The sequence below is a fragment of the Limulus polyphemus genome, unplaced genomic scaffold (assembly GCF_000517525.1).
Source record: "Limulus polyphemus unplaced genomic scaffold, Limulus_polyphemus-2.1.2 Scaffold2320, whole genome shotgun sequence".
Taxonomy (NCBI): Eukaryota; Metazoa; Arthropoda; class Merostomata; order Xiphosura; family Limulidae; genus Limulus; species Limulus polyphemus.
In genome coordinates, this window is record NW_013667930.1 from 41,964 (window position 1) to 56,730 (window position 14,767).

The following is a 14,767-nucleotide window of genomic DNA, read 5'->3' on the forward strand; positions in this document are numbered from 1 at the left end:
TGGGCACGAAACAAACAAGGTAATATAGATATTGGGCACGAAACAAACAAAACTAGAGGGCACTCAGTAGAGCGCATACCTCAACCACGCACTTCGGCTCTCAAAAATACGAAAATGTGTCCGTATGTCCGTCGTATCAACGGACAATTTTTTGTTAGGACAATGAGGAATAATAGTTCACATATGTTCACCAAGTTTTATCAAAACCCAATCATTTTTGACTGAGTTATAGAGCAAAAATAGTGTGAAAAATCGGTCTCCATGTTAACAGCAGGTGTTTTTTGATTTTAGTGACCTTGATCCTCCAAAAACTAACCACTTCTAAGATGGATCGTAGTACAAATGTTTACCACCTTTAGTCAAAATCTATTTAGTCGTTTTTAAGAAATCTTGCTAACAAGTACACCAACCAACCAACCAACACACACACACACACACAAGAGTAAAAACATAACCTTCGGTGGCACAGGTAATAAATAATGCTATTGTTCTCAGGGTGTGTGTGAACTAACTACATCACTTTTAGCCATTCCCCCAAAAATAATGAAGTTTTTTAAGGTATCACATGACCTGCTTGTTTGTTTGTAATTAAGCACAAAGCTACAAAATGGGCTAGCTATGCTCTGCCCACACAGTTATCAAACTCGGATTTTAGTGTTGTAAGTCCGCAGACATACCATTGTGCCAATGGAGGGTCACAATTTCCAGAAGCCACACAAGGGCTATCTATTTTAGTTGTCACTATTTACGAGGTGATAGACTAGATGGAAGGCAATTAGTCAATACCACTCACTGTTAACTCTTGGGCTATTCTTGTCAGATCAAATAGTTTGCAATAACGGGACATAAACCATGGATTCTTAGATACACAATCAGGCGCACTAACCATGGGGCTATGGTCGGTCTTACCAGTGGAAGAGATCGCTAGCTACTTTTACATAGTATGTTCGACTTTATAGAAACCTTTCTCACGAGAAGGTGTATGTGATATCATAAGTGAATAACTCAAAGTAACAGGTAGCTAGATACAAAAAGGAACTCAGTAACTTCCTTGGCCAACATTCTATGTTAAACCTGCATACACTCGTGTGCATGAAAACTTTGAAATATTTCATGTGAACTTCAAAAATAAATAAAGGGTAAAGAATAATTAAATGTTATTAATCATTTAAATTATTTAATAACTATTGAGTATTAATAACATTTAAATTATTTAATAACTATTGAGTAACATTTAAATTATTTAATAACTATTGAGTATTAATAAATTAATAACATTTAAATTATTTAATAACTATTGAGTATTAATAACATTTAAATTATTTAATAACTATTGAGTATTAATAACATTTAAATTATTTAATAACTATTGAGTATTAATAACATTTAAATTATTTAATAACTATTGAGTTAATTAACTAAAATTCTAAATAAATAATGTTATTAACACATATGAAAATCAACAGTGAATTAAGCTTTAATTTAAATGTGTATAATTAAATTTCATTTGATACTAGATAATTAATTTTATTAACTCGGATTAGCTAAAAGCTCCTAGGTTAATTATAATGTCTTTTGTGTTGTATTTATAACAAATTGAAAATTGTAAGAAAGCACATAATATGCCTCCCTACTACACATGACAATTGTTTGTTTTGTTTTAGAGTAAAACCATACTGGGCTATCAATCTGTTGTGTCCACCGAGGGGAATCGACCCTCGGATTCTAGTGTTGTATGTCTGTAAATTTACCACTGTCCCACGGGGGGGGGGGAGATTTTCATTGGTTCAGTCAGCAATTTTAATTATTAAGGGCGATAAGAGTTTGTTTATTTTAGAGCAAAGTCATTAACTTTACTCCTGTCACACTGGAGGGACACATAAGAACTGAAAAAGTTATTCATAATGCTTGAACAATATTGTGTATGAACAATTCTAAACGTATTTCAAAGCTAGGGGCTGCTAAGAAGGGTGCCTGGGGAATTATATAACGAATAAAGAAGTTGGAATAGGTGAAGTACTATTCATAATGCTTGAACAATATTGTGTATGAACAATTCTAAACGTATTTCAAAGCTAGGGGCTGCTAAGAAGGGTGCCTGGGGAATTATATAACGAATAAAGAAGTTGGATAAGGTGAAGTACTAAGATCTTACCTAGTGAAAAGTTCAATGCTGAAAAAAGACGTATTCTCCGTCCTGGACCATGTGAAGGCTTTCAGCGGCTAAGAGAATGTCTCTAACAGTGTCTGGTGACCCACAGATCAGAAGTACTGGAACAAACACAAAGATTCGCCAATGACAACATCCTTATAAACATATAAAATATATTAATTGTTTCTTATATATTAAAATTTAAATACTTTTTTGGTAGAATAGAAAACACAAGCAAAAACTATTTGTTTTTTTTAGAGCAAAGCCACACTGGGCTATCTGCTGTGTACACCACGAGGAATCGAACCCCGAATTTTGCCGTTGTAAGTCCGTAAACTTATCACTGTCTCACCGGGGAATAAACGAAAATGGAATGAAGCTGAAAATAATATATGTGATAGTAGTAATAATTAACTAAAAACATGTATTTCTCTTAAGTACATTTAAAGCAGGTGACGCGAGTTTCAAAGATCTTGAATTTCCAAGGTATCTCAACCAATGATATTGTCGTTATGTGTTAAAGTAACTTTCTTTAATTCATTTACGACTCAGAAATATAATCGTGAAATGTTAAAGTGTTTGTTTGATATTTACTTAAATGACACATACAGGACTTGGTAGAACAAAAAATCTTCAATCTTCGTATTATGTTGATAAGTTGATCACCTAGACCCACCAGCAGCTCAACGATGAGCTAGTGGGCTTATAGTATATATAAATAGGAAATTAGGGATCTTTGACTATTCGTAGAATTGCTGTAAGAAGTATCCAAAACAAAATAAATGCTGCAATAAAAAAAAGTACACAAACAAGTAAAGTGACACTAGTTGCATAGATTTTTAAACGATTTTCAATCCCTACTTGCCTCCCAGTCGCACAGCGGTATGTCTGCGGACTTACAACGCTAGAAACCGGGTTTCGATACCCCTGGTGGGCAGAGCATAGATAGCCCATTGTGTAGCTTTGTGTTTAATTACATACAAACAAACGATCTCTACTTTGGTTGGCATCATGATCCGTATAGCTAAATGAATCAGTCTAAAGAAAAAAAAGTCAAAGAAGTTGGAGAAATGTTGTAGAAATAGTCCGAGCCGTCTAGGGGCTAGCCCCACTGACGTGATCAGGTAGGTAGTAGAGAAAAAGTTGCTATTTTAGAAATTATTAAATTGTTATACCGGGAATGTTAGCGACCTTTGTAGCCTATTAATATATATATATATATATATATATATGCGCATAATATATCGTAACCAAACTTTGAATGGTCGGTTTTTCGCTTAGCAATTCAATATGGTGGTTTTCGGCGCGTGATTTATTTGGAAAACTTGTCGATCCCTACTACTGAGTACGTCAACTTTATAGTAAGATGATTGAAGTTATACATTTTGTTACTCAATAACAAATAATAAATCATTAATCCTCAAACTTTGTCACACTAAGATATGGTTCCTATCGTCCTTTTAAATGTACTGATATAATTTACATTTATTCAGTAACAGAGTAAAATAAACAAATAGTTAGGTGAAACAGAACGAAAAGAAATAATTGCCTGTCATATCTTGCTACTTATTGACTGAAATCGCATCTCATTAAGACAGAGTAGGCTGAAAGCAATAAACCCAACTTATTAAAATAAAAGCTAAGCGTTGAAGAAGTAACTCCATGATGTTAGCCTATTTTTTTGTTCTCTTACTCCACTTGTTGTCGTATCGTATCAGGTACTACTCAATAATATTGTTCCAAATAACAGCGCCTCCCAGTAGCACAGCGGTATGTCTGCTGACTTACAACGTTAGAATCCGGGTTTCGATACCCGTGGTGGGCAGAGCACAGATAGCCCATTGTGTAGCTTTGTGCTTAATTACAAACAAACAAAAACCAAATAACAGCAGAGATGGTCGTTTCTAATGGCTAAAGCCTTAGTACAAGCCAAAATGTTTTTAAATGTTTGTGTATATTAGAAAGGGCTTGGCATGGCCAGGTGGTTAAAGCACTCGACTCATAACCAGAGGGTCGCGAGTTCGAATCCCCTTCCCACCAGACATGCTCGCCTTTCACCCGTGAGGGTGTTATAATGTGATGGTCAATCACACTATTCGTTGGTAAAATAGTAGCCCAAGAGTTGGCCGTGAGTGGTGACTACTAGCTTCTTTCCCTCTAGTCTTACACTGCTAAATTAGGGGCGGCTAGCGCAGATAGCCCTCGTGTAGCTTTGCGCGAAATTCAAACCAAACTTAAGAAATGAACCTCAAGAATAAATGATATGATTTAATAAGTAGACCTTTCAGCTGTTAAATGTCTCTATATTAGGTTAGGCTGGAGGTTCAAATGGGAACGAAAGTCCTGGCTAATATTTCACATTACTCAAATAGATGGTCTGGAGATTACAGAGCAGTGATGAAAAATATCGAAGCAGAATCTTGAACCGAGCTTTATTCAAGAGAGTTTTTATTTATTTATAGCATTCCGTGAATTATGAACAAGTTTTCTGAGATGTGATTGCCAACTTGCAGAACTGCTGTGATGCTGAATTTTAAACTTTTCTTTACTGACACTGGTGAACAGTTTGATTTTTTAAGTTTTAAATAGTGGGATTGACTGTCACATTATAACACCCCCACGGCTGAAAGGGCGAGCATGTTTGGTGTGACGAGGATTCGAACCCGCGACCCTCAGATTGCGAGTCGAGCGCCCTAACCACCTCGTTTTAGTTAAATTGTGTAAGTTTCTTTAATCATTCAACAATGGTTTTCCTACTTTTTTTTACGAGCTTTTATACTAGTGTAAAATAACAATAATAATGAGTAGGAAATTGTTATTTGTCTTATTCAACTGAACGTCTCGAATTATTTACTTAAAAATATATATGATTATATAGAAACTAAAATACACACTTATCGATTAGTTATTCATTACTTTAGATAAATGGAAACTAAAATACACACTTATCGATTAGTTATTCATTACTTTAGATAAATGGAAACTAAAATACACACTTATCGATTAGTTATTCATTACTTTAGATAAATGGAAACTAAAATACACACTTATCGATTAGTTATTCATTACTTTAGATAAATGGAAACTAAAATACACACTTATCGATTAGTTATTCATTACTTTAGATAAAGGGAAACTAAAATACACACTTATCGATTAGTTATTCATTACTTTAGATAAATGGAAACTAAAATACACACTTATCGATTAGTTATTCATTACTTTAGATAAATGGAAACTTTTAACGCCCTTTTTAAGGGTGATGTGTAAAAATGTTAAAACTCTTCAATTCTGTGTAGACGTAAAGCTATGCCTTTTGATCTTCGGTATTTTCCAAATAATGAAATCACTGTACACGAACGGAACTTAAACTTTAAAGCGACACCTATATTTATAGAACTCGCAAATATATTTGTGGTTACTTAGTTACCAATAGTTTGAGTTTTTTTCAAGATCAGTAATTGTAGACCTTTTACGGAGCCAGTTGAAACGTCGTCAGTCTTTACTGAGAGAAAAACGCACTGTTAGAATTAATTTGTTTTAAAAAAATCCACCTATTTAACAGTTTACAGAATTATTAGAATAATTTGTTTAATGTCTTTGTTTGGCTTTACTTTCAAGTTTTGTTCCACGTGTGATGTATATATTATCAAGACGCCAGATCAACATCACAAAATATATCAGTAACACAGTTCTTTGATAGAAACTAGACCTTGCCATTCAGGAACACTCAACATTTGGTTGGTGTTATAACAGGGATTACGGTACCCGTATGTAACATCTGAAACGTAAATCTTATCATGGACTTTTCAAGTCACTAACATATGCGAATACTCGGGGGTCTTGGAAACTGTAAAACTCCACGATTTAATGGCTGACTTTGAGCTCCCGTGCTTGCCAAGCAAGCACTAACGACAACATGAACAAACTCATAAAAAAATGACAACTGAATGCCTGTCAATTTCCTGATAAATATGAGTTTTAACACTGAGAAAAATGTTCAACAAGTAATTTATTAGGTAACAACATCCTTCAGTGTCAAACAAAGAAAGTTTTTTGTTGTTTACTTAACGTGTCTCATATGGCATCTTTTATATGAGGACAATAGAACAGACCTTTTCTCAATGCTTTGACACGATAAAACAAAACACCTACTACAACTAGGCATGCGTATATATATATAAAATTACCGCCAGCAAGTTGAGTAAACAAATTGAGAACGATGTTTGTGGTTAAGATACGAATCCTTAAGTTATAACTGAAAATTCATCTGTTATACATATGCCATAATTGTGTTGTATGTTGAAATATTAAAACACAAGTAAACCTTGAAGATTTTTTATTCTTTTTTGCAAAAGTTTATAAAGAATTGAAAAACATGTTTCTTTTACATGCACGCTTCTTGTTAATATTTAATTATGTTTTTTACCCAATGCTCAATACTGTCTTATATTGCAAGGATATAAAGAGGATCAACGCAATGCGACATATTAGACAGTTTATACAATGGTATTTTTTTCTATACAAACTCGTAACATCAGCTCTTTATTTATTTATTCTCAATAACATAAAACTAAACCTGTTCTTTAGATGCCTTTTTTTTTCATTCCACATGTTTCCATAGAAACTGATGAGGTGAGAACAGAGTAAAGCTGCGTGTAAGAAGTGTTTCTCTCTCTTCTTTACTTGATACGAGTCACTAGCTAACCTTGTTTAAATTTTTTCACGTGCACTTTGGAATTGTAATAGAAACACGTCAAACTAAATATAGTTATGATATTTCAAAATAAGACCCTTTAGCTAAATCATAAAAGAGTAAATAATAACATTCCCAAAATGAGTATTTATTATTTTCTATATATATATATAACCAAGTATACGTACAACACTCTACTGAGTAAGGAAAACTTATTTTTATTTGTATCGTCTCGTGCAGCTGAGCTAGACTTTAATTTTGGATTGAATTTTGCTACGACTACTGGTGAAACTGAAGAACAAAAAAACCTCATCACAAATATTAAACTAACAGCATATTTTTTTAAGATTCATTCTTATATCTACCTTTTTATAATAAACGTTAATTTCTAATTTCTACAACATGAAAATAATTAACAAACTGATCCAAAACTATGAAGTTTCACATACTCACTAAAACTAGTCAAAGCAGGAAAAGTCTTAGCTTAATCAAAACTAAAAATAAAAATAATAAAATATTTAATACAGAACATAGTTAGTTGATCAAATTAAAAATGTATTTATCCATAATCCATATATATTGTGAACAGAGAACAAATATAAACATTCTTGTTAATACCGTTTAGGTTTCATTATATGCCGTGATCACACATGCATGTCTATTGTATTTTTCTGTGTATAACTGATCACTTTAAAACTTGAAACAACAGATTTTTTCATCTGAATGATATAACGAATAGTAGGTATTTGTAGCAGAATGAAATTATCAAATATTTGAAGTAATAAGCTATATATTTGATATTAGCTAATGTAATCTTCGTAGGTTATTACTACACAATTATTAGCTAATGTAATCTTCGTAGGTTATTACTACACAATTATTAGCTAATGTAATCTTCGTAGGTTATTACTACACAATTATTAGCTAATTCATCAATAACCAGGTAAAAAATATATCAATTAAAAAATAATTGTTCGCCACTGGTGGTGCCACGCTAACAGTGGCGAAACGTTGTTTTTAACTGATATGGTTTTTTCTGTCACATTTTAGCTGTTTTTTGAATTTTTAGAATACTATATAACCATGGATGATTTTAACCATACGTGTGTTTGGAATTATATACCACCATGAAGAAAAGGAATTCCTCTTCAAATTTCCCAAAGTTTATCAGTTTAAAGTTTCGGATATTAAATAATACACCTGTCATTGGGAAAGTTCATTATCTATGGACGTGACAATGGCAGAGTTATCATCTTTATATATGTGTAATGTTCATGCCTTTCAGAAAAATGAAACTTTCTATGATTTTTGTAATACACATGTGATTTTTGTAATACACACTGTAATACACACTGCATAACAAACAAATGCCGTCATATTCTTTTAACATTTGTTTGTTTTGAGTTTTGTGCAAAACTACTCGAAGTCTGTCTGCGCTCCGTCCTAATAGTTGGACAACACCACCCACCGCCAACTCTTGAGCTACTTTTTACCAATGAATAGTGGGATTGACCATAAAATTATAACGTTTTTTTTGGCTGACGGGGCAAGCATGTTCGTGGACGAGATTCGAACCCGTGACTCTAACCACCAGGCTTGGTCAGGCCAATATTCTCATCCATTAGTAAGTCAAGTGCCCTAACCACCAGGCCACGCCAGGCCAATATTCTTATCCATTAGTTAAATTATATTGGCTGCAACACGACAGAAACCACAGAAACCATATTAATGATTAGTTTGACTAATTGTAGATATAACAAAACATTATGTTTAACTGATAATTAAGACAATCAGATCGACGACATAATTATCCAAAATATTTTAGGAAATATAATATCTTTATATTGGAAACAAGAAAACACATTATTCGCAGTTGACTCCCGTCGGTATAATTAATGATTACATTAGTTGCCCTTACTTTACTAAAATGATTTATTTTATATTGCATTAAGGGGAGGGTGGGAGGCTTGCACATACACATCAACCAAACAAGCAATCTGCAGCTGCACCCTCAGTGGCTCAGAGGAAAGTCCGCATTTTTTACGACGCTACAAATCGGTTTTCGATACCCGTGGTGGGCAGAGCACAGATAGCCCATTGTGTAGTCTTGTGCTTCACAAAACCAAACCAGCTTGCAGGTGTCGAGTGAGAGCGTATAAAGAAAAAAAAAATTCAGAAATCCACGTTTTGAATAAAACTTATAAGGGATTAATGCCTTTTATTTAAAAAAGTAATAAGCACGTGTTAATTACCCTTGGGTATAGGTTTCGTTCGCAAGCTATAATTGTACAAGCTTGCTACAAGGTGAGCTGCATAAAAAAAGCGAGAGAAAAGTTAATTGGATTAATACTTGAAACCGTCAGTACTTGACGAAACCTAATAACTACAGAATTTTGTTTATTTGTTTGTAATTAATCCCAAAGCTACACATTGGGCTATCTGTGCTCTGCCCACCACGGGTATCTAAACCCGGATTCTAGCGTTGTAAGTCCGCAGACATACCGCTGTGCCACTGGGAGGGGGCAACTACAGAATTGAGGAAAAAACAAGACAATGTTTACGTTTCCCAAATATTTCATTAATTATGAACATTTCTTCGTCAGAAGGGCATCAAGCTCCCCACCCCCACCCCTACTTGCCTCATGGTAAACGTCAAGGTTACTTCTATTTCTTGGGTTAAACATATATTCATTGATTTTCTGTACCATCTGTTGTCGACCACAGTTTCACCTATATTTTCAATTTTGCCTTTGATGGAAATGAAAGAAATCTGTAATATAATCTATATACTACTAAAACTCTGAGATTGTTTGTTTGTTTGTTTGCTTGTCTGTAATTAAATAGAGCAAAAATGGCGTACAATAGCGCCATATTTGTAATGAAATGAGAATAGAAACAGAATAAAACAAGTTTCGTTAAAATCGGGCTACGGGTTACCGAGTTAGCGCCGTTTTTCGGGTCACTTTTATGAAAATTTCTAGCATGAGTAATTTTACATCACACTACCGTTCGCGCTCCTTACGAAACTTCTTCGTTCAAATCTTTTTCCCTGTCAATGTTCCCATCTTCATCAAAAGGCGTAAGATGACAAAAACAAGATCTTGAAAATTTTCTCAATAATGTGCCTTGGTTATGGTTGGTAATTCGAAGAAAAAATAAAGTGTTACTGTTTCTTATTTGTAGAAGGTTTAAAGAGGAAAGACCATAACATAATGAACTAATTCATCACAATACCTGAAAACTCTGACTTCACTTTTTTGAAAACTGAAATGGTCTTTCCTTTTACTCCCGATCAACAATCAAATATCTTTTCTTGAATTATGAATAACACGAATGGATTGAAATATTTAATTAAATTACCTCAAAATAAACCTTCATTTCGGTGCAATATTGAAATTAGCTTGAATTCTTCATAACCTCTCAATAGTGGGTGACCCAACGGGTCAGGCGTGGTTTAGTAATTAAACAAATGTATACCTGTTTATAAATTATTTCATTCTGCACCCGATGATGCTTTTACTGGCATGACCGCAATAAATGAAATATTTATGAAACGTATTAACTATCTTTAATTTCGTTAATTTTGGAAAACGAAGGAAGGAAATAGAAATAAATTTACCAATACCCCGGTATCTGTAGTCCACTTGTCTTAGCCTCAAGCGTTGTCATTTATTTACTTTCAGGCCGCTTATGAGCCAAAGTACAAAGAGAAGTTTTACAATTCTCTGTAGAATTTCTCTTGACATAGCAGAAACGAAATAAATAACCGTTGTGACGCTGTATCAGAGCGCTCTTTGATCGAGAGGATTTGACAGTAATGGTTAGAGGTCTCTTCCACCCTACTTGGAGAGAGAAGCTGTCATTACAAGTTCGAATTTAGAAGAGTTTAGGTTGTGCTTATGAAATTTTCTTTTTGGAATTTCCACTCACCTCAACCGTTTTATGAAAATAATGCAAATAATTTTACTTGAAGCGCACAGACACACACACAGATACAGACTCTATAAGTACTGCATACTTTTAATTAAATAGCAACAATGTGTTCGGATAAAGGAACTGATATTTTATTAAACGTAAAGAAAACAATTTAAGCCTTTTTTGTGCATTTGGTAGGTGTTAGGAAAAGGAATCTATTTAATAGCTCTTTGAAGTTCAAGATTTCAAAATACTGATTTCTATGTTTTGGGGTAGCTAGAGGACAGCGGTAAGTTACGGACTTATAACGCTAAAATCCGGGGTTCGACTCTCCTTAGTGAACAAAACGGATAGCCCAGGGTGGTTTTTGCTTTCAAACGTACAAATGCGCTAAAAAAAGAGGGAAACTTTTTATGTATTTATATCGAAAACTAAATATGTTTATCTCACATTGTAGGTTGAATCTAAAAACTGACTCTAGAAGTATTTTCACAAGAAGGGAACGCTTTATCGAAAATATGTTGTGATAAGTTATATTTGAATATTTTAATTTAGATGTTTGTTTGCTAAAGGGAGCGTGTCATTACGTAATGATGACGTCCTATATCTAGAAATTTCGTGAAAGTGGTTAGGGAGCTCTATTCGCAATCTGCGGGTTCGAGTCCCCGTCCCACCAAACATGCTCGCCCTTTCAGCCGTGGGAGCGTTATAATGTGACGGTCATTCCCACTATTCGTTGGTAAAAGAGTAGCCCAAGGTTTGGCGGTGGGTGATGCTGACTAACTGCCTTCCCTCTAGTCTTACACTGCTAAATTAGGGACGGCTAGCGCAGATAGCCCTCGTGTAGCTTTGCCTGAAATTCAAAACAAAACTAAAGCAGAGGACCTAGACAACGTAGGATAAAATTTGATGTTAAATAGTGAACAAAGAAATAAACAAACATCATGATATTTTAACAGGGCTTCCCTATAGGAGTTGTGTCATTATGAATATGTATATATAATAATATCCGATTGCTTTCAAGGTGATTTTTATGGAAAACAACTTCAATTTCCATTTTAATGTATATGGATAGTCTGGTGTTCAATATAAATAAATATATTTAACATATACATCGAACGAACTTCGATGCGTGGTGCAGCACTAAAAAACGGAAAAGATATTTAATGTACTTCACAATAAGTTGAAGTCAAAGAGAGGAAATAACCGTAGAGATCAATTCGTCAAGTGTGCTTCAAAATGCTGAAACCGTGCATTTCCTTATTGGAACCCGTGTTTCTCCTTTTATTGTACTTAGAACCGTACAGAATTCTACTGTATACTTCAACGAGCTCCTGACGCGACTCATCTCTACCACTCATGTTTTGTAGAGCTTCTTAGGGAAGAGAACTATAGCTGAGCCAAAAGTTGCTGGAATACATCTACATCGAAACTTTCTTCCAGGATACCAAAACACGAGCGTGACACGTTAACAGCAGAGAGTTTTGAATACAGGAGAGGAAAACACACACACACACACACCAAGTATACCCTTATATTTGAAAAGTTATATATAATTAGGTAGTCTGACTAAGATCCCAAAGTTTGCAATACGAAGATAACACTCGTTATTGTTCGCGAAGACAACGCAACAAAAGTAGTCAGAAGCAGAGTGAAATTAGTTGTCTGTTTTGTTTCTGTCTACTTGAAAGTCTATGCGTTTCACGTTGTGCTAACCACATTACTATCAGCATGCATAATTTTCATGAAAGTAAAGGGAACTTACTGTCTTTAGAAGTTTTAGTTTTATTAGAATCCACTTCATTTCGGTTTCATAAAAATTAGACCGTGTTTCTGTAACATATATATACAGTATTGGAAAATATCACAGAAATGGAGAACGAGAAGGTAAAAACGGGTAATACTAAGGGGGGTGTTAAGGGAGATGTTGCCACTTTATTGTGTACATCAGGGCGCAGCCACGTGCTGGAATGGTTGTGGATCATTTGTGTGTGTTTTCCATTGTTATTTCCATTGCTGTGTGTACTGGGCATGGCCTAGTGTTAGCGAGCCGGGCTACGGATTGGAAGGTTCAAGGCTCTTAGCTGTGGATATGTTATACCTATTACAGTCAGTCCCGTTATTCAGTAAAGAGTTTTCTTATAGGGGTGGGTGGTGATGGATGGTTGTCCTTTCTGTGGTCAACAGTTCAAAATTTATGATGACTATGTTTAAATCTTGATATCTCTGGCCTGATCGTTTATCCAATGTTTCATGGCCCGGCATGGCCAGGTGGTTAGGGCGCTCGACTCGCATTATGAGGGTCGCTGGTTCAAATCCCCGTCACACCAAACATGCTCGCCCTTTCAGCCGTGGGAGCGTTATAATGTGACGGTCAATCCCACTATTCGTTGATAAAAGAGTAGTCCAAGAGTTGGCGGTGGGGGGTGATGACTAGCTGCCTTCCCTCTAGTCTTACACTGCTAAATTAGGGACGGCTAGCGCACTTAGCCCTCGTGTAGCTTTGCGCGAAATAAAAAACAAAACAAAAAAACAAACAAATAGCACCACAGCATAAGTATGGAGTCAAACGAAGTTACTGTGATTCCATCTTTCTCGTGAAAACAGCCATTGTTGAAAGCTTGTGAGCTTTTGGCCAGTAAACCTTCGTCAGCTTCAAATCCTTGTTTATTATATTGTTAATGGTGTCAAGAGAGAGATGCCCAACTTCATTGCAATACCTCGTTTTTAAGTCGAAGGGTTCTCTTTCGTAACCATAGCCTTCACTTTGCGGGTGAAAGAGTTGTTCTGGTTTGGTCTTGGGTGTATTTTGTAGCCCATAGCTCTCCTAAATGCTCTACTTTACCAGTTTTCCCAAGAACAAAATTGAAGGCTTTTCATTTTGAATTCTTGTAACGTTTTGTTCTGCGTCGTTTGAGAATCTCTCTTTATGAGCATCCACCTCAGAAAGGGCTGTGACGTATTCTTCTGGTCGTAAAGCTCACTCCTGGCGGTAGTTAACGTCAAATGATTGGCATGTCGCTGTGAACAAAATATTTATAGGTGCTAAACAGCTCACATTTGCGGCGGCTGCTCATTGCATCATCTTTATTTTGTACGAGTTCGCGTGCGTATATTTATGCGTGTATAGATTGAGGATATCATTAGCACCAGAAATTCCAACGGGATAGAAAATCAATAACCAATAAGACCATCTCATGCTATCATACACGACTCTAGTTCGCAAGGTTTATAGTCGCTAAACTGTCTATTATGTTATCTCGAATAAGGGTCAGTTCAGACTTAAGGCCTCCTTGTGTTTAGTTCGACTAGTGACTTGAGACGAGAAGTGAAATAGTCGAGTTCAAAATTTAAGCAAACACGAGAACATTCTGATACAGTCTAACCTTTTATTTTTTTTTAGAAAGAATAATTACCAAGCTAAAATAGCATCGAAACATATTAACAGCAGTAAAATAAAATAAAATAAAATAAAAATTCTTAAAATAAATGGATATGAAAAAATCACCTTGTACATAACTAAAAACAGCAGTGGAAAAAAAATACATTAAAACAAAGAATGAATCGCTTTTATTTGTGTGTTAGCGGTAAGTTTACATCGCTAAAATCTGGAGCTAGACTCCCGTGGTGGACAGAGCGCAGATAGTCCATCATGGAGCTTTGAGTTAAAACAAATATATCAAAATCATTTTCGTTTATGGATGAATAAATTACTCAAAACCTTAAAAAAACAATGTAATTTTACGAAACTCTTATAGACGAATACATTAAAATGTAAGATGTAACTCTATTGAGTATGGTGGAAGTTTACAGAACTTTAACAATCTTAAAAACGAGCACAAACAAGATCAAATTACACGAATTGTTTGTTTATTTAGAATTTCCCGCAAAGCTACACGAGGGCTATCTGCGCTAGACGTCCCTAATTTAGCATTGTAAGACTAGAGGGAAGGCAGCTAGTCATCACCACCAACTCTTGGGCTACTCTTTTACCAACGAATAGT

General features: G+C 34.9%; 1 pseudogene; it reads right to left on the bottom strand.

Annotated features, from left to right (window-relative positions):
* LOC106466610 overlaps positions 1-14,767 on the bottom strand; it is a 79,488-nt pseudogene that overhangs the window by 39,173 nt on the left and 25,548 nt on the right.